The sequence below is a fragment of the Coturnix japonica genome, chromosome 5 (genome assembly GCF_001577835.2).
Source record: "Coturnix japonica isolate 7356 chromosome 5, Coturnix japonica 2.1, whole genome shotgun sequence".
Lineage (NCBI taxonomy): Eukaryota > Metazoa > Chordata > Aves > Galliformes > Phasianidae > Coturnix > Coturnix japonica.
Window position 1 is genome coordinate 7,321,041 of NC_029520.1, and position 27,308 is coordinate 7,348,348.

The 27,308-nt window shown below is 39.8% G+C and overlaps 1 long non-coding RNA gene across 18 annotated transcripts in view; it reads right to left on the reverse strand.

Annotated features, from left to right (window-relative positions):
* Positions 1–27,308, reverse strand: part of LOC107314431 — a 301,532-nt gene that overhangs the window by 36,027 nt on the left and 238,197 nt on the right. For all 18 annotated transcript variants that reach the window (XR_004307622.1, XR_004307616.1, XR_004307632.1 and 15 more), the window contains 2 exons: positions 5,122–5,258; positions 11–95 (listed from right to left, as the gene is read on the reverse strand). This is a non-coding gene — a long non-coding RNA (uncharacterized LOC107314431). The remainder of the gene's footprint in view (positions 1–10; positions 96–5,121; positions 5,259–27,308) is intronic.

Genomic DNA, 27,308 nt, shown 5'->3' on the forward strand with positions numbered 1-27,308 from the left:
TTTCACTTACATTAATATTCAGGTATCAGCAGGAAGTGATGTTCCAAAATCATGACTTGGTGATGTGTTTATGGTCTGCTGCATGGACTCATTCACTGTAAAACAGAAAAAGATTGTTTAGCAGATAAAAAATGGTTATGTTGCAAACCAAAATGAAGGAAGTTCTTTTCTTGCTGAAATATTAAGTGATCTGTTTGGTGCTCCTGCCTTAAGTAGTCTGAGCTTCCCTTAAAAATGAAAACATGAAATTCTCTGTTACTTGTTTTGATTCTGTCTTACTAAAAAGTCACAGAGCCTCTTACAATTAATCCTGTTCTTTACATCAGTTCTTTTTTTAATTGGGCTTTGCAAATTCAAACTTCATCAGTCAAACAAATCTCTCATTTTGACTATAGCAAATCCACCTTTGAATCTAAAGGTAGGTTGGGTTTCCCTCTACTTCCTGTTTGAAAGCACAGTTATGGCACCTACTTGCATGCATTCAAAACTAGTTGAAATGCTACTGACACAAGTATGTGCTAAAGAAAGGAATTTAATCAAAAAAAGAAATACTACACTTTGAAGCAAAAAATCTTAAAGAGTTAAAAACAGCTTATTTTTTTCCCCCAAGTTATTCAAGTTAGGAGCTGTTTGCAATGCACAGAGAACATTTGGGACTTAATTCCATTTTGCAATGTCCTGTATCTTTTTAGATTTCCATGAATGTGACAGAAATCTACACAGTGGAGTTTGGTGCGGTGATATGAAACTCTCTCAGTGATTTTCAAAATATGCAACCCATAAATCATTCACCTTAACCCAGACCCAAATTTGCATAAAACCAGAGTCGATCATCTCAAAAGGTAATTTACTCAAAGCCCAAATAATCCCAGCTGTGTGAAGCACATAACAAAGTTATGAAGGTAGGATTCACATGGCTTCAGGGTTTGTAATGGATGCTTTGCACAGCTGTAATGATGAGTGGGTGAGGATAGTTAAGAATGAATGAAGTGTGGGTGGTGGAAATATTCACTGGGCATGTCACAGCCAGAGGAGGAAACACCAGGGGCCTCCCAGCCTCCGGGATGGAAAGGACGTCAAGGCTCTGTGGACAGGAGTCCTACTTATTTATTTCAGCCCTGACACATTCTCATTAGGAAGGCAAAAATGTGAAATCGATAGTTTCTCTTGAATGCAGGGAGCCGACTGTGGCTGCGCAGCAGAGCTGTCTTATAATCTGCTTCCAAACGTGTGGGTGCCTCTTGGGTTTCCTCAGAGATTTTATGGACCGTTTTCAAAGTTTTCTGTAAATTCAGGCCAACAATGTCTGCATCCCCTACCACATCAGTCGAAAACTGGACTGTGTTTCAGAGTCATGTTAATTCCTTCTATAAGAAACATTTACATTCTACGAAATGAAAACTGAGCAGACTACTTCGTGAGGTGAATTCATCCCTGGTTTGTCTTCCTCCTTACAGTGCAGCTTCCGCAGGGATAGGTTGACTAATAGATTACCATTAACAAACAGAAAAACGAATAGCACATGTAACTGAACATTACAAAGGTTTCTTCCAGGACTGCCGTGGCACATGATAAGATGGCACACTGATAAGATACTTCATTCTTATTGTTGTTGAATTTTAATGAGACCTTATCTGTAGCTCCACAAAACATGAAGCCCGGTTTATGTTTCTTTATGGCATTATTATAGGGCACTGTAAGTGTAATAAAACAATCTACTAACTGTTCTCCTTGACTGTTTATACTCATTGCTCCTAGACAGGTTTTCTTGCACATATGGTACAATATATACAACAACTTTCATATCTAAGGTCCTAGTAGTTTAAACACAGTCCATTTCTTTATTGGCAAATTATTCTTTGTAGTTAGGACTTGATTAGGCTGGGAAATACTGAAAATATGTTGACTAATGCACTGTTAAAAATATAAGTGCAATGTTTAAATAATGACAGTTATTTATGGTCCAGTGTAGGATTAACTACGGTCTTCTGATGAGGTTTTAAATATGGTCTTTTTAGTTGCCTTGAATGGTTGCTCATGGTTCACAGTCATAACCACAGCTGATACAGCAGTTAAAAAGACACAGTTCTCCAAAGCTACCTCTATTGCTTATCAAGCAGAATGGTGGCATAAAATGATGTCTTTGCTGAACTCTGCCCAAAATTCATCGATTCTGGAGGAGCAGAACATTTCTTTATGCAGAGAACAATGTACTCAATCTGAAAACCAAGTTGCTTTTTCAAAGTGTTTCTTTCTTTTTTTTTTTTTTTTTTAATTTTTATTTTTTATTTTTTAGCCAAGTAATACTATCTTAAGGGACAAAAAAAGTCTTTGGCCCTGGGAAAGAATTAATGGTACTGATAACTGTCATGTCTGGGGTTTAAAGGAAAGCAATGAGAATTCAAAGTTTGCCAGCGTTTCCTTTTTTTTTAAGCTAAAAGTCTCATGCAGCAAGAATCTGTAAATGACACTCAATCAAGAAAGAGCTTTCTGAACAGCTGATGTGAAACTTGAAAAGCGGCAACGTAACAAATGTGATGCGGGAGGCAGGGGGAAGTTCTTTCATTCCACTTCAGGAACATCTGGTTTATTGCAACAATAACTACTGTAATTATATCACTGCAGGAAAAGCTGCTCTAGGTTAGGTTAAGTTTGTGGGTTTCTATAATAAACACTGCTTTGGAGGAGTGGGGGTTTCAGTATTTCAGCCATGTCAGATCACACTAAACTGAACTGTGATTTGAGGCAAAAATAACAAAATATGGAAAACATAAAAGCATTGTTCCTAACCATATATTTCTTGATATATACCCTCGGTTTATTCCTCATTATAGCAAGTACACCAAAGAAGCAAACTGTTGGATGACTGACCATATTTCACTGATAAAAACTCAAAAAGTAAATTTTTTGTCAGCTGGAAATAGGTTTGTTAATGCATTACAACAATATACACTGCCATAATAAATAAACAAGCATCCTGCAAAGCATATTAATTACAGTTTTTGTCACTTTACACACAGGGCCAGATAGTAGCTTAATGGCAGAGAGCCTCCAACTTAGAACATGGTGCATTTTTCCAGATGAGAGCCTGTGTGATAGGTCTTATTGTTCAGCCACTATTATTTCACTAGTCCTTTTAAATGAATTAATGAAGTCAAGGTAGAAGGAAAGGTCTTAATCTTCACCAATCTTTTACTACAGCAGGGCCAACTGAACTTTCTCAGCTGACAAGTCTATTTCCTGAATATTATGCAGCAGCAAGAAACAATTGTCTGTTTTCTTGGCAACAGGGTACAATTATCACCTCAGCACCAGTAGTGTTCATTTCAGAACCATGGCTGCACTTGGATCTGCAGCGGGTTAGCAGATATGCATTAAAATTTTCTCACAAACTGCAAAATAGAAATAAACTAGTTTGTATTCTGCTGGTAGGGTGTGCTTAGACAATAGTTTATGTAAATATGCTGTAAGCCTACATAACTTCAGTGTATCAGCAATGTATAAAAAAGAATGGGTCAACTTCTTCCTGACAAAGGGAAATAGGAATGTCATTGCAAATATATGAATACCCATTAAAATGCTTTGTTATTACAGGAAGGTCTAAAACTGCTTCAGACCTCTGGGAATTTAGGAATGATGGAGAAAAAGGCTATTTTACTATGGTGGCTTGTTTATCTCATGTTTTGAAGTTGTGTGCTGCTGTGCACTGAGATTCACATATTTGTACACAACAGATCAAATGGAATTTGCAAATTACATGCATGCACAGTTCTAACCACTGTCTCAGTAGTCTAGCACTCTTAGACTGGCAAAACATTACCCAAGCAAGAATCAACTTACCCAAGCAAGAATCAACTTACCTTACACATGCAAACGTGGGGCTTATAGGTGCAGAAGACTGCTGTTTTATAAATGCAGATTTAACAGTATCTTTAGTTCTAACTCCTGCAGCTAAAATAATTTCTACAAGATCAGTGCTTGTTATTGAAATGAAGCCTTTACTTCACAATAAATGGAATAAAATAATGCCAGAATATCACATTTTTCTTTGTGCCTTCATATCCTACCAGAAAAGTTTAAATTGATAGAGTATATATGGCATCACATAAAGGGAAACTGAATCCTGTTGAATGGCAGACCAGTGAAAACACTTCACTTGAATTTTTTCAAAGCAACAGAGCAGGTAAAATAAAGTTGTTTTAAAGTTCCAACAAAAAGCAGATCTCTTGTTACTTATGATTTACACTATCTGATTTTCCCAAGCCATTATGGAGTTTAATGCTAGACTCATTTGTTGTACACACAGGGCTTTGTTATGCAGCATACTTTGCTGCGTATGTGTATACACTAACAAATGAAATATACATATGTGCATACAGACGTATACATCATATACCATCTCATCACCAGGTTTACTATTGTGGCCAGTGGGCTGTTGAAATTTTGTAGAATGTTAAGTATTTTTACATATCCATATCATTAATATTTTTATTTTATGTATGTTCCTGGTTCTACTTTATGGGCTTTGACACTCATTGCCACAAATGGCTTCATTCCTTGTGATTATATTCCAGAAGTTTTAAGTCTCAGAATTACCAATGGAGAAACAAATCATCAGCTGGTATCAGCCATCACACATCTACGTCAAGAGGAAAATGGGGCAATTTATGTGAGCTGAAGTATGGAAGAATATATTCAAAATATGAATAGTCCAATGTTTAAAGAAATGAGGCACAAGCTTGAAGCTTGTTCTACCCTCATGCTGAAAGCCACCCAGAACACTGACCTGGTACTTCTATCAGAAAAATACAAAAGTAAACATTTAGCAAGCTGCTGGCAACAGCATCAGGCATGTCTTAATCATGCTAGCCTTAAAATACCACCTAGAAGTGGGATGAACCTTTCACCCTTCTTTTTTGGATGTTTTTTTTTTAAAAAAAAGAACAAAACAGTATCTCTGTCTCTACTTGCTGAGATAATGAATTTTGGAAGACACTGACTATTGCCTAGATGATATTAAGTGTCCTCAGATGCCTTTCTTGTCAATGCCTTTAGATACCTTCCAGCACCAGGCACTCATTCAAAAAACGAAGTCGAGTTACTGAGGTTTTCTCAGCTTACCTGGTGTCAGGAACTCTTGCAATACCAAGGGTTCTGTCCTGTAAAACTCTGTATATGTTGAACTGTCTCTCTTTTTGCTTGAAAGCAGAGGTGGGCTGTTCTGCATAATCCATACTTTGTCTGATTCAATATATAAACTAAAAGAAAAAGGAAAAAAAAAAAATTAATGAAAATGAACAAGTAAAAGGAACTGAAGATCTAATAATGGACAGAAACACAATTTAAAAAATAACATTAAAATAAAAAACTACTGAAGATATAATTTCCAATTCTGGTTGTTGTTTTCTTTTCCCCCCTCTGCTTTCATAGTGCTTTCTTAGTACATCTAAACAGCAGAAGAATTTGCTTGTGGTGGGCTGTCTTCCTCCCATGGTGCACATAAGTCATCACCAATTGGTTCAAGTGCCTTTCATCTCTGCTAAGCTCATAACAGAATTCTCATAACAGAATTGCTTGCGCTGAGGATGGTTCAATCCCATTTCCAGTGCTGGATCCCAAACAACGCGACAGTGAGAGATATTTACTGGCATTGGCTGCTCATGTTTGCAGCAAAATTAAGCATGGGAAAGGTGGGGCAGCACCTGGAATCCTGTGCCATTCTCATTTCTCATGCAGATAATCCTGGAGGTGGTCCCCTGGAGCAGTGAGGGTTTATTTGATTTAACACTTCTCTATGAAAAGCTCTCTTTTCTGAGAATAAGCAAAATAAGTTTACAAGCGAGGGAAATAAGTCTACCAGACAGATCAGGGATCTGGGTATTTTAATGACATCATTAAGATTAACAGTTAATAGTTTTCCACTATCTGTAAGCTGCAGTGTAAATATGAACACAGAGCAAAACGGACAGAAAATTCAAGTTCACTTCTGTAATGTTCTAAGCACTCTCACATCCTTTCCTTAGACTCCTTTTTTCCCCTTCTTCCTTCTAAATTGCCTTGTTTCACACAGACTCACAGAGCTGGTTGTACTAAGTAGAATACATCATTCATGGAGATGCTGACACTATTTTCTGCATGAGTGTAATGTATCTTCACCTTAAAGAAACTTGAGTTTTGTGGACACATTCAGAGACAGATGTTGTGATATTCAGACTTTGCTCAGCACTGACAGTGCAGAAGTTCTATGAGAAACGGAGGAAACAGATTTGCAACACAATCCTGAGAAAGCATATGTCCTAACAGTAAGGAGTTCTGTAGTAATAATTGCACACACATTGCAATAAGTGCTTTTCTCGGACTATGTTATGTAAACTTCAAAATGAAACGAATTCACGAGGCATGAATGCATTTTGCATTCAGCTAAAGTGCTTGCAATAGTCTGATCCTCTCACTATAGGCTAGAAATCAGAGATAAACACAGAACATAAACTACAGACCATGAAATACAGAACACTCCGCAACTCCAATTTAGATAAGGAGTCTGACTACAAAGTTGAATGCTGCACCAAAGGAATGTGAGAATTTGTAAAGCATGACAATAAAGGCAAGGGCCATACATAGTTCACAAATCTACGAAAGAGGCTTGTAAGGGAAACTCATCTGAAAGTTCACAATTCTAAAAATGGGGGAAAAATGGGAAATATTGGGGAAAAATTGACACTGAAATTTTACAGTCAATCACCAGAAGGTAGCTGGGAACAGATGTTTCTGTAATCATGAAGAAAACGGAAGAATTCTTAGCGTTCAGCATCCCTAAACTCTGTACTGCTCAGTAAGATACACACTGGATGCCAAGAATTGGTAAGACGGAATACAGAAGAGAACATTCAGGAACTCTACCCTGCTGCTCAGCCTGGTTAATGACAAGATAATAACCACACAGCGAAAGAAGGCCACAGTTCCTCCCAGAAATGGCAGTAGCTACAGAGTAACTGGTTGTCACTGCTGGGTCCACATCCTGTTGGCCTCCCCGCAGGGAGCAGCAGGTAGGGGCTGCCTGGGCACAGCTCCTTGGGGGGCTGCTTTCAGCACTTATTTAGGTTGACCGAGCACTTCAGTGAGAGTTTTACTGTGCCCTCATTTGTCATGAGTTTGTGTCACCGAGTTGGGCACGCCCAACTGTCCGGCTCAAGACTATTTGGTACTGATGCACATTTTTCCCCCCCAGCATCTCCTGTCTCAGAGCAGTACTGAGCATCATTACCATCATTAAATTAAAGTTGCATCTGTACAGCTGGCTATTTTTATTCATGGTTTGACTTTTCTTTGCAGCCCCTTCTCCAATTCAGAAATCTCACTTGTAGCCTCCAGAGAGAAGCCCACAGGGGAGAGCTCATTTTCCCTTCTCCAAAAAACTCTGTGTCCTTTCAGTGCTCTCCCATGGTGCATCGGCCTTTACTCTCTGCCTGAGCTCCTCCCAGGCTGCTGGTCACCCTGGAAGCACTTTTCCCACATGCTGTATTGTCAGGGGACCGCCCGACAATGGTCAGTGGTTGCTGCCTGTGGCTGTGTGGGTGGAAAGGGGCAGAGGGGCCCACCGGCACAGAGCAGAGCAACAGCAGGAGGAAGGCCTGCAGACCACTGGGGTTTGTGGGTGAGGAGCTGCTGACCTGCCAGGAGCTGAGCTCTGTGCAGACCAGGGCATTAAAAACAAAGAAAGGAATGACTCTTTAAATAGCAGGCTATGATTTGCAGAGAGAGGTTTTGTCTCTTCCAGAGTCATATGCATAAAGTTCATCATCTGTCCACATATGCTGCATTTGCCTTGTGTGCATATAATGACAGGGCATTTTACCTATGAAATTACTTATGCAGGAGCTTCAGCCTGTTTCTCGCTCACAGCACGGCCACCTCATTTGTTAGGTAAATTTGGACGTCAGGCTGGAGTCCATCTTGCTTATAATGTTGTGACATACTGCATTGCTGTCAGTCTGTCCCCATCAGCAGTGGCACCCAAAGCAAAAAGCACTCTCACTTTTTACAGCGCATTACCCCCACTTGGTAACAGGGAGTTTTGGGAAAGACTAGCCAGTTAAACTTGCACCCAGTCATCCACATGTTACCTATACTGGACACCTGACACCATCCAAGACTCAGATTTTCACATCCATAACTAACTGAAAGATAAAGTAGGCTTGCTTGGGATTTTTGTTTTGTTCTCTATGTGTGTGCATGTGTGTTTCTGTGTTTATGCCAACTTCATCCAAATGATGGCTGGCAATACTTCCTGATTTTATAGTTGAGATATATAAATACAGCAAGAATGAGATAATATCTGATTATGTATAAACCTTTTCTTCCCTAGGCATTGACAGAAGCTGGTTCTTAACTACCCTGCAAGTTCAGACCTACAAAGAACTCCCAAAGTGCAGCCACACACTACCGGCAGCAAAACTGCTCCAGCTGAGTTTGGTCTTAATTATGTTGTAGAGCAGCAAATGCTAGTGCTCATCACTCACTGAGGTCAGAAGAGACAAGGAGCACACAGCATCATTTACATGTATGAAGTATTGCAGAAGATGCACTTCTGCAGTTGACTCATGTCCAAATCAAGGCTATTGATAATGTCTTTAAGACAATACCTTAGACACTCGGTCACAAGAGGTTAGGTAAGACTAAAGAACTAAATTTTTAAATCTATTGATATTAAAAATGGTCACTTCTGGCTTTTCATTCACACCATCTGTTGCCAGCAGGTTGTATCAGCAGTTTTAGGACAGCTTAATAATTGTTCCTGATTTTTGCACACTGAGAGGTTAAAAATAAATCTTTGGACACACCGAAGCCACTGATTTCTCTGCAATATTTTAGCAACATGAAAAGAAATTGTAAAGAAAACATACCACGTGAGCCCTCCAAGAATTATTTCTCCACATAACATACAATATAAATAAAACAAACCTCAAGAATCTGTCTTCGAATACAGAATAACACTATGCTAAGGTCATTTCTGCTGTGTTTACTACAGTAAATTTGAATTATAGGTGTCACTGTAATATTTAAATATTTCAATGATGCACAGAGCTTTCAGCACCCTTGTTTCTTTCCCATGTTCACAACAATTTGTCATCAACAATTTAGAACAGAGCAATCATTTCATAGCAACCTCTTTGAGTCAGGAAACTTGTGTACACACTACACAGCTGCATCTAAGATGCAGCATAATCCCCAACTTTAGCACCTGCATCATGCTCAGGAGCGTAAAAGTATTAAGACAGTCCCAGGATGCCCATCTGAAGGTTTCCCTGGTGTAAGGGATCTGTGGTTTAGAGACAGTGCTGTCAGAGCTTGTGAAGATGAATCACTGTCACACTTCCCAGCATACACAATGTCTGTATGAGTCTACCTCCTGGTGTGTCTTGGTGCAGCCCTACTGTTACCACGTATTCAGCCAAGTGGTAGAGGCTGTGGAATGTTTTGTGTGGCGCTAATATGACTGTTACGTTTCTGCTTTGAGAACAACCTATCTGAACAAAAGACCAACCCAAGAAGAGAATGAAAACTGAGGGAGAATGAAGAAGGGAACCTAAAGAAACTTTGAATAATCTAAAGTACAAGAATGAAGATAAATGCAAAACTGCTAGAAGAAAACAGTGGAAGTATCACAGATGACCTATTAAAACATAAACAGATTTTAGAGTACAAACAGCAAATAAGGGACAGACTAAAACAAATAAGAGTAGCTCCAGATATGAGTGTTAAAAAATGTTTCATCCAGTGATACTGTCACAGGATTTTGAAGTGTGCACAGGAATTGGACTTTTGGAGAAGAAGCTGACTTTTTTTTGACAAGGTCTCCCTACAATAATTAATTCATTTCATGAAGTTCCATCTCCATAGCTACTATAGTCAAAAATTTCAAGAGTATCTGTCAAATAAATGTAAAGTGCTAAACATATCTGAAAATGTGGTTATTATAAGGTACCCAAGTGGAAGTCAAGCTATTCTTGTTAGTGAGTTTTGTACAAAGCAAACCTTGTCTTCATAATCCAAGTATTCAGTGTGATTACTCATAAGACAATGAGGATAATTACATATCTGGGAATAGCCACAGGAAGGTGCTGTGACAGGGAGACCAGTTCATAGGTGTGGGAAGCCCAAGGCTATTCCATTTCCTCCAGCCTCCTCTTGAGCCTCAGCCACTGCCAAGAATTGCTGGAGCCTCCCACCAGTTCCAGATTCTTACCAGAGTGGAAAAGTCACTGGTAGACATGGACCACTACAGCAGCAAAAGCCAGCAGAAGAAAGGGATGGGGCTATTGCTGGCAACACAGAAGGGAGCATTATACAAAGAAGCATTAGCTGGGAATGTGTTACAGAGCTTAATGAAGAGCAAGGGAGGCACACATTGACTGCCTAGTACAACGGATAAGGGTGGGTGCTAGCAGGGATTAAGCACTTCACTGGAAGGTTGTTAGCTAGTGGATGGGAGGGAGCAGGAATGGGAAGGCAAAATATTTTCTCCTGAGCCAAAAGAGGATTTTATACAGAATTTCCTTGGCCTTTATTTCTTGAGGAGTTCATAAGATTCTCCTCAAGCTATGGGTTTAGAGGCACAGATTTCTACAGAAAACCACTCCCGCATCTATTCTGAGTTGCTACTTTTCCTTTGTGGCCATCTGACAGATTCACCTGAAGGCCCAAAAGCCTCCCTACGGCTATGGAGGTCACAGAAATGACCTTCATACTATTTTGAAGATTTACATATTATCATCTTCATTTTAATAAATGGCTACCTAACTCACCCACTGTCACAGTTTGACTCAGCATTGGAGTAAGGAAAGAACCCAGGAATCCCAGCTTGCCATCACATGCTCAACCACTAGCATGACAGAGTGGACAATGGATGTTTCTCTTCCCTGGAAGCTAGTCAGAGGCAATATCCACCAACAGCATGCACAATCACATCACTCTGTGGTCCAAATAGGAAACATTATTCATTCTTCTTCTGGGACTGCAGCAAATTCCTTCACAAAAAATACCGTCAGCCAGAAAAAAAAAAAAAAAAAAAAAAAGTAGAGTGCATCAAATAAAGCTAAATGATTTAATTAAGCATTAGATTAGCTCCTCCCAAAGCCACTAGTAAAAACACCACAAGCATATGCAAATGATGGATGTTTGCGGACAGACCTACACAGCCTTTTCCATAACCTTTTATATAACATTAGTGCAGGCTTAGACAAAACGTAGTCTTGTTCTTTTCAAGCCAGCATGAAGTACAGCCAGGAAGCATTAGTCATCAGAGATTTTTGGTAGTTGTAGTTTGGAACCCCAACTGGAGTGTTTGCTTTGTACAGCTTGCTTTGTACAGCTTGCTTTGTACAAGCTCAAAAGTCTAAATCAGGAATTGGCTACTATCTTGTTCAAAATCTATTTCTTTTCAAACATCTTTTGACTAAGCTATCGCTGTTAGAGGAAATTTTAAGCGCTTATAACAGAAAACAAATGCAAAAGAAACAACCCTTCCCTTCTTCCCCAAGGAATCGTAACATTTTTTTCAATAACATTTTGCAGGATTTCATATTAAAATATATTCTGAATTGTGTTTCAATGAGGGGAAAAAAACAAAACAGAAATTATGATTTTCTGAACCAGAATAGAACAGATGTTAAGTATTTCTCAGAAGGTTTTTATCCTCTAAACCGAAACAGAGTATTTTTCATGTGTTATTCAGAAAAAAATAAAATATGAACATTTTATGAAACAATGCATGGCCTTCTTCAGTTATTGTCCATTCACAACAATACATCCATCCTGTATATTTCTGTGTTCTGGTCATAGTGGTTACTGCCAGAGCTTTGGCCTAATAAACTGCAGTTTTGCACACAAATGGGATTTGATGCTGCAATCAAGATGATCTTCTGCAAAGTACTGAAGAAGTACAAAAGGTTGTGTGAACTTTGAATTCCTGAAACGGATTATGGAAAACTCTAACATAATAACGCATTGCTATTAAGTACTATACAGCTACAGTAGCTACAAAAGCAAAGAACAAATCTGAGGTAGTGAAATAGGTCTTCAGCTGGTACAAATCAACATGGCCCAACTGAACTGAAGAGAGCTACACCAACTTAAACTCAGACTTCGATATCGTGTTTCACCGTACTGAATAAACTGTGGCATAGGGTGGTGAAATAGAATGAAACGCACTGAGATCCTGGCGTCAGCATGGCCCATGCACTTAGGGATCTCTTCTAGAAAGCCTTTCTAGCATGAGGTGCAGCACGAAAAACAGTGTAGAAGGTATGATGACTAAAGGGTAGTCTTTGTGTTCCCAGTGGGACAAAGCAGATGGATGTGAATCAATAGAAGTCTAAGACATCTTGTGCTTGAGCAGGTAAAGATACCCCTAGATGAACACTAGCCTGAGACGGAGCCAGGGCACAAGCTGTCCTGCTTTCTGTCAGCTGCTCTACGCCTCCTCCTGTCCATGCTGCCTTCTCTCTCACTGACATAGATATTTATGCACAGAGATTCTCACCTGGCCCAAAAACCTGAGTGGGGCTAAAACTAGCCTGGTAGAAGGTGGCTTGGTTTTAACACAGGTCAGCCTCATGCTTCAGTTCATAACACTGGGCAAAGGTATGTGGTATGGTGGCACCTGGAGTAGCTTTCTTTAGATAGAAAAAACCACTCATATCAGTTTTAAGAGTTTCCAAAATACATACTTGAAGAAAACTCTGGACAAACTCTCTTGCTTGTCAACATTCAGGATCAAACAGAACTGAGCATGCTAGGAACTCAACTGCGAGCCTGAGGAAGCATGACTTAAGAAGTGTTCTTAGCTTTCCCATTCAACTTCTTGCTTCCTGGGTGAATTACTTACTGCATCAGGAAGAAGCATCTGTGAGATAGGCTATTCCATACAGACCTCAGCACTGGGGCTATTCCATACAGACCTCAGCACTGGGGAGTAACAATATGGCCTGGGCCCAACAGCTCTGTGGTTAAAAGATAACCCTTTGGCAAAGCTCTTGCTGAATTCAGTGGTGCAGGACTGTGTCCTCTGTATTGCTCCTGACTGCTTATCCCCTCTGCTTATTCATCCAGCAGTTCTCACCTCTGATAGCCACAGGTTTTCAAATCAGCTTGAAGAATTTGCTCCTCATGGCCCTAAATGACTCCACCAAAACAGATCCCTCAGGACTACTACTCAGCACGCTGTGTAAATTAATAGAATATGGTCTCAACCTCTCCCAGTGGGATGGATTTTTTCAGCATGTGATCTCCTCCCATCTTGGCTGGCAGAATAGTGATGTGTTACCTCAAAGGTAGGTCTGCCTTAAGCATCACAAAATAACACCAACCCATGAGAAGCAAGACTTCAGAGGAGGTCAATTTAATTCAGGTCGTAACAGGTATGTTATTCCCAACTCTAAAAGCTTCTGTTTCAAGAATTAATTTGCTTAAAGAACAAAAGTATTTTAATCACAAATGCACCCTTTTCAGGCATGTTGCCTCTAATATGTTCAGGATTTTGAGGAATTTCATAACAGTGCTCTTGCATCATTGTATCCTGACATAAGGTTAACTGTTGTGAGATAAAACATGTCTTTTTGCACTTGAGTAAGTGTGTAGCTTCCCTTTCTATCAGCCATTTTTAGGAAAAACATTGCTTTCTTTAAAGTGACACACCAGAGCAAGGTGTTTGTATGTTACCTATTCACAAGTTATCACCAAGTCTATGTCAGGACGCTGTGCAAAGCAAAGAGCACATGCCTAGTATGCTGCTTCCTACATTGCTTCATGGTAGGTTGGCTCCCCTGTAATAAGTGATAACAAAACAGCCTGGATCAGATAGCAGGAAGTTCCAACAGACTGATAACCAACCTTATGGACTCCAACTGAAGAAGCATGCGGGCAATGATCAGAATAAAAAAAATACATCAGATAATAGTTACTTATATGATTGACATTCTGCTCCAATGTATTCACACAAAGACCTCTCTCTCTGCCTGACATGCAGGCATTGCATTCCCAACGCATTCTTGCAGCCTACACCACATCACTGAACAATAGCAAGCCTTCTTTCATTTTCCTGCCTAGCTTCTGTGAACAGCACTCTGTTGACAACCGAGTCTGTTCTCACTACTGAAGAATTCCAAAAATTGACCAATATAAGGACAGCCTGTGACTTTCAGGAGGCATCTTAACACATTTTTAAAGCTGTGGTTTGGTGCTTATATTTTTGTTTTGTTTGTGCTTCAGAGGAAACCTACAAAAATGTAGTTACCCTATGAAGCACTCCTCAGGTGAGCGAGTTGCTCTGTTGCTCCATTTCAGAACAGTTTTTCCCTGCTAAACTTTTACGTTCATGATGAGTGCCCAACTGACATGCCCTGTGCAACTGAAATCTTTTCCACAGGAAAAAACAGATGCATGGACATCGGTTTGCTTTCTTTGCCAACCAGTCCCAAGCCTGAAATGGACAGTCCGCAAGAAACATTTAGAAAGTCTAGCCTTCTCAACACTCACTCCCACTCCTTCTCTTGCTCCTGAAGAATAATGACTTTGGTCAGATGATAAGTAAGTCTGAGCAATACGCAAGAAAGGCCCAGATCTCCCTCCTCTTTGCCATGCATGAGCAAAACACCTTCACCAGGACAGTGCAGCACTCAGTCTCACGTCTGGCAGTGATCAAAATCAAAATAGAAGAGATGGGAAATCACTATGATGAGATTACTAGCTTATTATATCTCTCTTTTGTTGGTGATGCAAAGGGCAGTGTATTCCATAACTCAGACGTGCTTTTCAGTTCTTTGTTGACAATGTGCTCTCAGACAGAGATGGAGATGAGTGATGTCTTTTGCCAGCTTCAGTGGCAACCCATCCTGAGAGGGCCACTGTGGCCTCCCTGCTGGACTTCAGGAACACACTATGGCAAGGCACGAAGCATTCAGGGCACAGGACATTTTAATTAGTGCAGTATGACTGATTCGTATCTTCACAGCAGCACTCTGAACACACAACTGACCTCTCCACTCAACACCCACTTCTCTTAACTCAACTGCACTCTTTTTGAAGTAGGCACTGAGTATGCATTTTGACTCATTAAAATTTTAAGAAACTGAAAAAAATCTAAGTAACAAAAGCTCTTAACTAAAAGGCACTTGAAGTGTGTGAAAAAATAGAAGAGGAAAGATGACAGAAGATATCCAAATTCTCTATGCTACTATTTTGTGCCATCTTTTGTGTTAGTTTCCTTTGCACCAACTAACAAAAGACTGAAATATTTACAAAACCATTCCCTATGTGGTCAGCTGTTATCTAGTTTGGAAAAAAAAATAGACATACTTCAGTGTATTTTCACAGTAACATTTTGTTGTTGGTACCCCTGACTTCAAGACTGTGCCATGCATACGGTTTCCACCTATTCAAGAAGCCCAATGAACTAGAAACAACCTCTCTTAACAATGCTTATATAAAACTTCAGCATTGTCTGCATCTTTCTTCAGGATCTTATATATAAGGATGCCTGAAGGAAAGCCCACTCTTTATTTAGGCCAAATATGTTCTTGGCTTCCGACTTCTCTGGGTGTATCTGGCATAGTCAAGTCCAAAATGGAACATCAATGACCAAGTGTGCTGACGTCACTGAAAAACGAAAACAATTGGAAAATGACAATCAAAGGAAGGTGAAAGATCTAGTCCCAGGGCTTCCTGTTTCAGATGAGAGTTTATTCAGATGGCCTCCAGATAATCCGAGCCAGAGAGAGGGCACACCAGCATTACGATGTTTATTCTCTCAACTTTGTTAGCTGTCAAACGCAAGAACAGTCTATCCTGGATGCATTTATGCCCTACCATTTCCACACATCCTTGGGTGTAAGCTTTGATTTATGGTGTTGCAGTGGTAGAAGCAATTTGGCACTGAGAATGGGTCTAAGAAATATGAACGAACAAGGACAAGAAGCAAGTTTCTGTATTTTAAGTATTTTCCCTATAGCAAACAAGTTTAGTGGTAGATAAATACCCTTCTTTATATATCTCTAGCATTTTAGAGAGGGCTTTTATCTCACTGAAAAATCATTTTCTTTATAATAATAAAGGAACACTAGTATGCATGAAAATCAGTTCCATGCCATGGTAAGCCTTTCCTTTAAAAAGTGGTTAGCTATTTCAGCTATGGCTACTTCAAAGCTAGAACAGTACTAAATACAAGGACAAGGGCAAATGGTGCATTTGGGAATGAGAAGTCAAAGTCAAGTCATTTAATCATGTTAAAAAAAAACAATTGGTTAACTTATTTTCTCTGCATGTGAAATAATACTCTAAACCTCCAGCACTCATAGCTTCACAGAGTCAAATTCTATTATCTCCACTGGAGCAAAATATGGGCTCCAGAACAGGATGTCAAGGTGGTAGCAAGGTTTCCTTAAGATGTATAAGCAATAAATAGAACAAACTCCAGGAAAGATAAGACAAGACTTAGAACAATAAGAACCACTGGCTAACAGTGGATGGACACCAGAGTGTTGGCAGAATGTTATGTTCCACTGCAGAGAAAACCATTTTCGTGGTTTTCCTGGAAGAAATTGCTTGCATTTATCCCAGCTGTTGTCCCACTGAAGCCTTGAACTCATCTTAAGAACCTGCGATTTCCATCTCTAAAACTAGTTTCCTTAAGCAACACAATAGCAACTTTTTTGTTAAATGTAGCATTCACAGAGCTACTAAGGGAAACCCCATCTTTTCAAACTCAAAGGAATTCATGAATTTGGTTAAGTGCAAAAAATTAAACTAGTGAAAACTACAAGCACATGCTTTAAGTCTGTGTCTATCTTAACCTCACATGTGCCCAGGAAGATCATATTCCAATATATAACAATATTTTCAACATGTAGTTCTCATTACAACGCTATTATTAAACTTACCTTTTTTGTTTGTAGTTATTGCACTGATTTATGTTTTTAGATGCTAGGTTTTACATTTAGTTCCTCTAAACCTAGGATCCATCTTCAGTATTATAGCAGTCACATTCAACTAATTCTGTATCCACTTTTCTTTTACAATACAGTTCATAGAACCCTGAAATTCACCTTGCATAATACATACTCATCACTAGCTATAAAAATTATTTCCTGAAGGTTGTTTCTTAGTAGTAAATTTAATAATGTTTTCTCATGTATTCAGCTTTAAATGGATGCCCAAAATCAGAATCTTAATTGTACACGTCACTGGATTGAGAACAGTAGGTGTAACAGCCTAGTTAGAGACTGAGCACAGACAACTTGAGATGGATATCCAAAATTTACATCCAATATCCACAGCAGGAGCCATGGCTGGGCACTCCTTCAGGTGGGAACCAGAGGATGGTGTCCACATGAGAAGCACCCCTCCCTCCTTGTTCGCACAGCAAGTTTCTGTGCTGCACTTAGAGCTGGGCATTTGTGCTTAAATTCCTTGGCCAAAATCGGGGTATGCTTCTCTTGTTTAGGTTTGGCCATCAGAAGCCATTGCAAGCATATAGAATTTTATTTCCTTAAAATGCAAATATCAACCCTTTCATTGCCTAAAAGGTAATAAGAATCTTGAGTTATTGCAGTGTGCATGTCTGGCAGCTGTCTGCATCTGACTTGAAAGCTTGATGGTAAACAGAGAGGGGCTCTGGCCTTCTGGTTGGGATGCTGCTACCGCTGCTGAGCTGCAGCAGTGTTCCTCCACTCCCTTAGCAAGAGCTGGCCATCAAAATGCATTTGAGCAAGCTTAATCTGCAATAATTGTATATTACAAATGTATTTATTCTATTTAGGGAGAAACTCCTTCAAGGCTCCAGATGAGATATTTCTCACATATATTATTTGGCTTTTCCTGAGGCCCTAATGAATCACTCTGAATTACAGCTTTGGATATTGATTAGCCTCATTCAGTTGAAATCTAGGCTTAGCAATCTATACCGGTCTATAGTTTATTTGTGATATTATTCCTAATAAAGAGCTGCAATTAATCCACATCAAGAAAAATCAATTAATACAGATTTGTATCACAAAGAAAGAAATCCTCCCCATATCTGCCCACTAATCCTGAAGCTTAGGCCCTTCTTTGCTACCAAGGAAGACAGACAAAAAAATATTGATTTCACCCTATTTTTAAAACTTATAGAGATGCAATAATAGTGTAGAGAACAGACGGGGCTTATCAATTAAAACTATTTTTATACATGATGATAGATGAGGACACATAGTGCCGCTGTTCTCTGCATTATTATTAATAGTATGATGGGCTTGCAGTTTTGTAGTAATGATAATTAACCCTTGTGTTTATATCATTCTGTGAATGGCTCTCAAAAGAGTCCAAATTCACTTGCAGTACGATTATGAGTCTTGCACCATATGAATTACAATACAGTGATGGTTCTAGAAGCAAAATTGCATTTATCTGCAGCTGCATGGGAAAGCAGAACTACCTTGTATAATTTTAGTCTAGCAGTACAATATGAAGAAACACAAGATGTTATCCAAGCTAACATCTTTCTAATTTTAACCAGTCCTATCTCCCATTTGAACCAAGCTAATATCTAACCTAATTTATTAGAAATAAAAAAAATCTTATCAGTCTTGCAGGAAGCATCACATAAACACCACGAATTAGATTTTGCAATTTTAGAAGCCAAACTTTATCCTCACTACACAAATAAGACAATGTGTCATTGTCCCTTCACAATTCCTACTGTAAATAGTTTACATGATTTATTCCTTTGCATGCAAGATAATTACATATTTTATACTGGTATATTTTATATCATAAGTAGGTTGCTATTCTCACTGCCCCATAATAGAAATTGTGTATTTTCCCACTGTACTGAATGCTATTCTTAACATACATTGGCCTCAACTAGCTAAAAATATCAGTTCTGTTGCCTGTGGGAAAGTTTTGCTGAAGTTATTTCTATTAAAAGTTTAATATTTGTCTCTTCCATTTTCCCTACTGTATGTGCCATTCACATTTAATGCTGTCTTCTCTCATATGCAATTACTTACAAGTACTTAAGTGTCACATATGGCACATATTAGGCAAATAATGCCCTAATTCACTCTAATGCTAACATTAATATGAATGATTAGGACTGAGATTAGTACTAGAGAATACCATTTTAAAATAAATTGTGATGACACGGCAACAGCTATATTAAGGATTAAGAAGCATGGATTATTGCAGGTTATGGTTCATGACACCAAGTGATATGGCTATGTTTGCTCTTGCCAAGGACACCAGGCAATCAGAAGCCCAAACAGCCAACAACAACTCTTTGAATTTTTGATTTTGTTGGTTTGGATTTTTCTCAGCTCCATTAGTCTCTGACCGGCAGTAAGTTCAGGGAAAAAAAATAAAGATCAGCTTACTGCGAGTTGTCTACATCTATGAAATCTTTGTCAATGGCCATTCAGTTTATCTGGCAACCTACAGCCAACCTGAGTGCAGATACAAAGGGAAAGCTCTACTTTTCACAAACATTATTTTGTCTGCCCAAAGTCACGTATTCAATGAAGTTGCCTTTAAATAATTAACAGCATTTATTTTATCCATCAGTGCTCCTTTAAGCTCATCTCCTTTTAATGGTATTTTTACTTTTCTACCACCTTTCTCCAAAAGATAACGCATGTCTATTTAGGAACTTTACCTCATGCAACTGAAGCAAGAACAGCCTACAGAGCTCTGTACCTACACAGTTCAAGCCCCGTTTTTCTCATCTCTCCATATGATACATTTGTCTTTCAGCAGATTGTAAATCAGTATGCTCCACACAAGGAAATGAACAAGTTGAGAAAGAACACTGCTGCAGCAAAATTTTCTTCTTAATAGATTCTTGAGAGATTCAAAAGCAATCCTGGTGGACACAGATTTGTCTGCTCTCTTTATCCCTCTTCCACAGTTTTAAGCCTCTCACTCCCTACGTGCAGCTACACACTTCCTTTTCTCCACATATGACTAAATATGTTCATATGCACATGCAATAGCTATTTTCCCATCCCCACCAACCTACAACTTGTTGATTTTTTTAACTACAGCGAACTTTATTAATTGTGGCTTTTCTGAATAGTCAGTAAAACAACTTCACTGGGATTACTTGTATAAATTAAAGTTCAGCACATGTTTTAATGTCTCCTTGAATTTGGGTGTATCTGTTTTCAATGAAAGAGGAAAGAAAAAAAAAAAAGAAATAACAAAATTGGTTTGTCTTAATCTGGAAATCTGAATTAATTAACATGGAGTAGGGCCAGTTTTTAGCATAATTTCCTCTCAGCTTGCTCCTTATTTTCTCTTCCATTCCTCTCCTGTTTGATCTTTTGAGTTATTTTCACCCTTCACTCTGTCATTTTACATCCATCATGAATGTCATCCATGTCCTTGTGAGGGCTCTGTCTCAGATAATGTGCTATGTGGCTTTTAATATCCAGGCACACACGCACATAAACACACACATACATTCTTGTTTCTTCACTTATATGTAATGAATGCTTGCAATATTTTTCCAGCTGTTTCTGTGAACTCAATGTGCTTAAATGTAATGAATATCATATCCATTAAAAAACAATCATAACCGAACATGAGCACATTTAATACATGTGCATTGAAAATATTTTCCTTTAAAGGTGAGCTGCAAAGGGAATTGAGGCAGAGAAATAAATCCTCCTTTTTTTTTTTTTTTTTTTTTTCTTATTTAGCACATGCAAGTATTGCCTGTAACATTCCACCCTCTCCCTCTTCTATCATCTCTGTATTCCTGATATTTGGAAAGCCTTTCTTACAGCAAAAGCTTTGCCAGGTCGTCCTTCCTTATGGGAAGAAACCAAGACTAGTGAATATGACAGCAGCAACTGCAGTGCGTTCTCCAAGTGCTGTGAGGGTTTGGATGTCGGTAGGAGAAGGATTGTATATTAACATAGCAAAAATCAATCTAAACTAATTTTGTAGTGCTGGCAAGAACTGTGTGCATACAAAAAGCTTGAGATGCAGAACAACAACAATGAGTATATGAAAAAGATCAAGCTGTGAGCTCTTTCAAGCTTTCATTGTAAATCACCAAGAAGTGATGAAAAGCAAACATGTAATAAAAATAATCATTTGCAGGTCACGTTTAAATGATGTGACAAATGCAGTTGTATCTATTGCTGAACTAGAGGACTCACTCTCTCATCAGCCATTTCCTTTCTCTTCATAGCCCCCTGCACTGTGCCTCTTCTACACTTTTTCTTCTTCCTATCAACTCTTCCATCTTGTCTGCTTCCTTCATCTCTCAGACTTCTGCTGGAGAACTTGCTGGCCCTCCTCAGAGACTACAAGCACAACAATCTTTCCCTTACAAAATTCTGGCACTTCCTCTTAACACTTCTTCTGCAACTTGGAAGCAAAGCATGTGAAAATGAGAAATAATAGGAATAAAATTCAGCTGACATCTTCAGAACTTCAGAAGGACCCTGGGCTGAATGCTGAGAGGAAGGCATGACTCTGCCTGAGTACAGCACAAGCAAAGTAAATTCAGCATCTGAAACCCAGTAGGACAGGGAGAGGTTATGATGGTTGCCATCAAGTGAATGGAGATCTACAGGACTGTGCAATCTGTGATGTTATTCATCCAGATAACTCTGCTGATGAGACATGACTCAACACACCACAATAAATACAGCCAGCAGGAAAAGTCCTGGCCAGGAGACTAAAATTCATTTCCACATAAACTACTGCTTTGCCATTGTTACACCTGTTTCTCTTCAACTTTCTGAAACTTTTGCATCTAAGCTGGAACCTTTTGATTGCTTAACGCAATCTGATCTCTACTTCAGATCTGTAGGTGCTTCGGTAATAGGAATAAATCACCAACAGCGATTTATCACTGGTGAGCTCTAAAGCATCTTAGAAAACTATAAACACACTGAAATTTCTTATACGTTCCAGTAAAAAAAAGTGTACGTGTACAGAACACATGTATGTATATTTGCATAGACGCATGTATCTGTACATGTTTGTGCATGCATAAGTACCTACCTGACACTAAACAAGAAGCATACCAAAACTGAAGGAGAGCAAAAGATTAACAAAGTTTGAATTAATTATGGTGCTTTGTTTTTTAAATAATAGGACGTGATTCTCATTTCAAAACATCATTTGTTTCAAAAATTGCTATGGTAACTCAGAAGGATCACAGAATCATTACAGTTGGAAAAGACCACTAATACCACCAAGTCCAACCCTCTACCCATATCGCTCAGTGCCACATCTCCACTGTTCTTGAACACCTCCAGGGATGGTGACTCCACCACCACCTCCCTGGGCAGCCTGTGTCACTGCATCACAGGTTCTAAGAAGAAATGTTTCCTAATATCCAACCTGAATTTCCCCTCGCAAAACAAGGCCATTACCTCTCATCCTATTGATGCTAATGTATGGAGTTGTGCAACCTTTTACTAGGAAAGAGAGTGTTAAATACGTTACTGAAAGTTAAACTAAATCTTAAATGCTGCACTTTAGTAAAACACATACAACAGGGCACAAGTCCACATAAGCATTAAGTACCCATGCATGTGCATTCTTCAATGCTGCGCATCCTGACAAACATTGCTGATAAAATGCACATACTGAATCCCTCAAAAATAATGCTGATAAACTTCAGTGTAGGAGGCCAATTCCACTCCCTGTTCCAATAATGAAAATTCCAGAGCTTGCCTTGTGTGCTGGGAAAGGATGTGCTTCTGTCTGTACCAGAAGGGCTGCAAAGAGGTAGGGTCACAAAGCAGAAAGTTACTGTTCTGCCAGCCTAACGCTGCAGCCAGCTCTAACAGGAGCTGTGCTATGGTGTTCCTGGTGGGGTCAGGGGGACACAGGCCATATGTTGAGTTCTTGAAGTTGTAGTTCAGCAATGGAAATCGCATACCTCAGCAAGAGCAGGTATTTGCTATTCAGTGTAAATGGAGTCAGTGCTGGAAAAAAATCTGAACTTGGCTTTATTGTCTGGGAAAGGGTCATTTGCAGATTCTCCCTGTTTTCTAATTGCTGATCTGCTTTGTTCCTGTCATGCACACAAATGCAAAAGTCAGTCACTCTGTGGTGCTTTCTGTGGGACTCCTAACTGCTGCCATGGCAGGTACGCTCACAGGTTTCTTATGAACCACAACATTTAGGAAAAATGAGAATTATTTCTGCAGAATGAAATTTGCCTGCTCCCCCAGTGCAATAACTCAATCACTTTCAGGCTCCATGGTTTCAGGTTCTATAAAAAGAATTTTATTCGTTGCTGAAAAAATTTATGACCCTCAGTAACTTAATGCAATTTTAGTGTATCAGACCCAGCAAAAACTGTAAGAACAGGAAAAAGCAAAGTGCAATTAGTGAAGGGTTGTACTTGACATTACGTCTATTCATTAAACCAGAAGCAGCAGCTAAAATGAGAACCATGCCAGCCACACAGCTTTGTATAGTTACGGGTTTGGGGCCTGGTTCTGGGTTGTTTTGCCATCTCTCCTCCTGACCTCCTCACATTCACCCCATTGTCAGAACATACCTGTTGCCCCTATTTTCTTCTCTCACATTCCTTGTCTGTTTCCCTGCTGAGGTCACACTTCCTACACCCTCAGCCAACACCAGGGCCACCTGATACTGAGGGACGCTATGTCACCCTGCTTCACAATAGCTACTTGTCCCATACAGTCAGATGGGTATCTACTACTAACAAGTTTAAGCCAGATTCAGAAAAAAGCATGCCTGCTGCTTCCCTCCAATACTTCTCACATGCACTGTAACAGCACTCCAGGAAGCACCAAGTTAGCACATGACATCTTATGAGATCACAGCATGGAGCACACTTAGCTGCAGCCATAACAAAGCCTTTAGCATCTGGCTGTCAAGGGGTTTGCTTCTATTTTTTTTGGTGACAGCTAGTGCAGTACCTGCCAATTGCCACTGCTGGTCCTGGTGACAGCCAGGAAAACCACCACAGTGCGTGGCCATCCCACCCAACACACACCTCTGGCATAGTCCTGGAGTCCTCCTCATATAGTGATTAACAGTGACTTATATTGTAAAAAGGCTTACAGGTATTGATCTCTTGCCCCCTGCCTTTGCCAAACCAACAATGGAGTCATACCAAACAGGGGCAAGCTCGCAAATGAAGGCTTACAAGGTACAACATATGCACCTGTGTGGGCACTGTATGTAGGCAGAAGGACTTCTGTACATTAACCATACAACAGTGCACAGATCCATTAAGGCAATTTAGTGCATCACTCTTTAATGACAGCAGCTGATACCATGATGATATTACTCATGCCAACAAATATTGCTATGGGTAGCCTGAGTGGCACAGAGCTGACTGAGCAATTCACAGTGGATTACTTACTCACAACAATTTAGCTTTGTTTGCTGCACATAGAACACAACCTTTCACAGCACAAAACCAAACAAGCAAAGAACATTTCACAGCTAGAACTATCAGGCTGAGACACTACATCAGTATTTCTAATTCCCTGAGACAGTTACTGTACAGTTGACAGGTAAACAGAGGTTAAACCAGATGTTTCATACAAAAGATTATCATGATAGAAAGATAAAGGGAAAATGCTCACCAATGTTGAAGGTTTGCAGTAAACTCCACAAAGGAGCAATCTCCAGAGAAAGAAACCCTACCTTACTGGTGGTCAGCCCTTAAATGAGAGTTGGAGCCAGGCTCCACTCCTTCTGGTAGCACAGCTGAATTACCTTCACCTGTGCTCCCGCAGCTGACTCATTGCTTGCCTCAGGTGGTTAATCAGAGGTTCAACAGTTTCCCATAGTTACCTACTTCTTTTTTTTCTCTCTCTCTCTTTTTTTTTTCCCTTTGGCTTAAATACTTACAAAATATTACTTTTGCACCTAGATAATAGGCTTAACTCAGGTAACAGAAGAGAGGTTCTTGGCAGATCAACTGCTACTGTGCTTGGCACTGATCAGACTAATGCCACAGCCTACTTCAGAGACAGCAGTGTAATCTTTATGGCCATCAACTACTTGTTTAGAAAGTTCACGACTTTCAGCCAGCAGCAGCTGTGCTGGTGATTTTTTTGATACCTGGTGCTATGCAGATAAAGGAGTACTCTCAATAGCCTTTTCCCTAAGACCTCCATTTCCTACTGGGAATGAGCAACATGTTCAAAAGAGCCTAGAGCCTATTTTCCAGAATGGTTGAGTCACAGACTTCCACATGAGCTCACATATCCCACTGCTGGGCTGTGGTTACACACACATTTCTCCAGGATTCCAAGTTGGCATCAGCAGCCGATGCCCACTGTGGCTTCTGCCACCTCTGTGTGCAGAACAAGGAGGGCAGTGTGGAGACCGGTGCTGGGCATTGGCAGCACAGCTTGCTTGAGCCAGGTTGCCACAGAGAGATGTTTGTGGAACCATGGCCTCCAGCGCTTCTCAGTGGGAAAATAACTGTTCACAGAGCTCCAGCCTACCATAGCAAGGCCAATTCTAATGCCTGAGTTCTAGAGACAGCCGAGGCACCATACCGTGTCACCTCTGGCAGGTGTCTAGGTACACCTTTAGATGCTTCTGATTGTTTGAGATTGCCTCATTCACTGGTGGAAGCAGTGCTGTTCACCTTCCATGTAGTTAAGTCACATTAATTGCTGTGTTTCAATGGAGAAAGATTGCATAAAAGCACCTGGAGATGGACAGCCTCTGGCTAGCAAATCCTAGTCTCTCAAGGCTTTGCCTACTGCAAACACACTATCTGACAGCCATAAATCACCAACTTATTATGTAATGGTCAAGGCATTTCATAGACAAAGATGCATTTCACAGAAAGTATGGTTTTAATAAACAGGCAGCCTTTCAGCAGCTAGACGGGAATAAGCCAGTGATCTCAGCCCAGTTCCTGCTGGAAAGGCAGTCCCAGCACAAACCCACCAGCACAGCCATCAGACTGCACGCACCCTGCCCTGGACTGGCCCCAGTGGCAGCAGTGCCATTGCCCTCAGCAGGCTGGACAAGCCCATCGAGTGAGGTATCGGAGGGTCCCTGTAGGATCAGGTATGTCCAGCCCCAACTGCACCCCGGGTTGTGCTACCAGGGGCTGCTGTACCCAGATGTGCGCAATTAACCTCAGACATTTCATTAATCCATTTTACACGCTACTATGTGGTAAACTGAGGCATTCGTTGGGTTGGCTGAATTTAGACCTGAACTCACATGTGCTAGGCATGCACTTCTGAAATGCAATGAGAAATATTCATTATTCTTGGATAGAGCTCCCTACTCGTTCTGCAGTTATAGTAGCTGTCGTCATTTACTGCATTAGTGAGCACTGTTTCTGTGAATTTATATCATCGTATCCTGGAGTTCTTTGCCAGCAATATGCTTAACCCACTGCTGCAAAATAATCCCATATATATTGGCTACATATTTGAGATATTATGATTAGACTTTTTTAGGGGGTGTTAGGCATTATTTTTATAAATGCGGTATGTGTGTATGCACAAGGTTTTTACAATCAACCTTAAAAAGGAAAGAAATATATTCTCATTTTTTACCTTACACTTTGACATGGCTTCCCCCAGTCTCTCATAGCCACGCTATTACCACGGAATGCTTAGGAAATATCCAAATACAAAGAAGCAAGGTAACAGTATCTTCTAACAGATTTCCCACTGCCTATCAAATCTGTCATTGTAATGGAATAATAGGTGATAGAATCTGAGGATGTCTGATGAGATCAGACTGACAGGTCTGTACCTTAAAGAAATATGAGGATTAGCAAGCAACCTTCCTACATTCCTACAGTCAGCAGTTCCAAGCCATGCAGTAACCTTGTCCTTCCTACAGCATCATCTTCTAGGCATTAAAGAAACTACTTAGAGAAAGCCTCTGACCAAAACATCTTTAAATTTCAGTTGCTAGAACTACACAAGAAGTTTTACTTTCTTTCTGTACAACTTTTAGACCTCAAAAGCCTCAGTCTGCAGAGGAAAGTGCTGCTTTGTTCAAAGAAAATATATTCCAGCAGACACAAAACTGCAGTACCAAGCACAGAAAAAAATATATAATTAAGGCAAGTTCATTATAAAAAATAATTTCATAGAGGAGTATGAATCTTACCTATAATAATTATAAAATGGAGTCATAAAATAACAGAATAGTTAAATAAAATTGTACGTGTGACTACAATTTGAATGGGAAGAAATAGATTTGGGAACAGCACGTTTTTAACTCCTTTCGATAACCCTTATAGAGTGCTGATATACAATTCATGCACAGGATACAGCAGATGTTCCCTG